The sequence below is a fragment of the Perkinsus marinus genome, assembly GCF_000006405.1.
Source record: "Perkinsus marinus ATCC 50983 genomic scaffold scf_1104296972924, whole genome shotgun sequence".
Classification (NCBI taxonomy): Eukaryota; Perkinsozoa; order Perkinsida; family Perkinsidae; genus Perkinsus; species Perkinsus marinus.
This window is the reverse complement of record NW_003201606.1, coordinates 1-1,020: the sequence shown is the minus strand read 5'-3', so window position 1 is coordinate 1,020 and position 1,020 is coordinate 1. Positions and strand designations below refer to the sequence as shown.

The 1,020-nt window shown below is 49.3% G+C and overlaps 4 non-coding genes across 4 annotated transcripts; all 4 read left to right on the top strand.

The window, feature by feature from the left end:
- The first annotated feature begins 51 nt into the window (after positions 1–51).
- Pmar_PMAR005965 lies at positions 52–131 on the top strand. Its single transcript has one exon. It is a non-coding gene; the product is annotated as a tRNA-Leu (tRNA).
- A 187-nt stretch (positions 132–318) lies between these two features.
- Positions 319–398, top strand: Pmar_PMAR005964. The gene has a single exon. It is a non-coding gene; the product is annotated as a tRNA-Leu (tRNA).
- Positions 399–519: 121 nt separating this feature from the next.
- Positions 520–599, top strand: Pmar_PMAR005963. Its single transcript has one exon. It is a non-coding gene; the product is annotated as a tRNA-Leu (tRNA).
- A 187-nt stretch (positions 600–786) lies between these two features.
- Pmar_PMAR005962 lies at positions 787–866 on the top strand. The gene has a single exon. It is a non-coding gene; the product is annotated as a tRNA-Leu (tRNA).
- The last annotated feature ends 154 nt before the right edge of the window (positions 867–1,020 follow it).

Sequence of the window (1,020 nt, the reverse complement as noted above, 5' to 3'; positions counted from 1 at the left end):
CTCTGTTTGGCAGAGCGATGCATCACCTCGGCTATGATCTGAAGCATTATCGACAGTTTGGCCGAGTGGTCTAAGGCGCTGGCTTTAGGCGTCAGTCCGAAAGGGCGTGGGTTCGAACCCCACAGCTGTCAGTCTATATACCTGACTGGTCTTATATTAAGAACCGAGACCCTTTCAGAAGCGAGGTAGTGCAAGACCAAAACCTTTTGATCGATATTGTGCCATCGCACCTCGCAGAATCCGTTCAATCCATTTTTTGTGTCCTCTGGTTTGGCAGAGCGATGCATCACCTCGGCTATGAATCTTGAAGCACTCATCAACAGTTTGCCCGAGTGGTCTAAGGCGTTAGCCTAAGGCGCCAGTCCGCAAGGGCATGGGTTCGAATCCCACAGCTGTTAGAAATTTCTTTTCGTGTGATTTGATGAAGAACGCATTCCGCGGAAACGGTTCGAAACCGTTTTTGTGTCATGTCCTATAGTGTAACGCATCTTCTCCGCTATGATTTTTGAAGCACTCACCGACAGTTTGGCCGAGTGGTCTAAGGCGCTGGCTTAAGGCGCCAGTCCGAAAGGGCGTGGGTTCGAACCCCACAGCTGTCAGTCTATATACCTGACTGGTGTTATATTGAGAACCCAGACCTTTTCAGAAGCGAGGTAGTGCAAGACCAAAACCTTTTGATCGATATTGTGCCATCGCACCTCGCAGAATCCGTTCAATCCATTTTTTGTGTCCTCTGGTTTGGCAGTGCGATGCATCACCTCGGCTATGAATCTTGAAGCACTCATCGACAGTTTGGCCGAGTGGTCTAAGGCACTGGCTTCAGGCGTCAGTCCGCAAGGGCGTGGGTTCGAATCCCACAGCTGTAAGAAATTTCTCTTCGTGTGATTTGATGAAGAACGCATTCCGCGGAAACGGTTCGAAACCGTTTTTGTGTCATGTCCTATAGTGTAACGCATCTTCTCCGCTATGATTTTTAAAGCACTTATCGACAGTTTGGCCGAGTGGTCTAAGGCGCTAGCT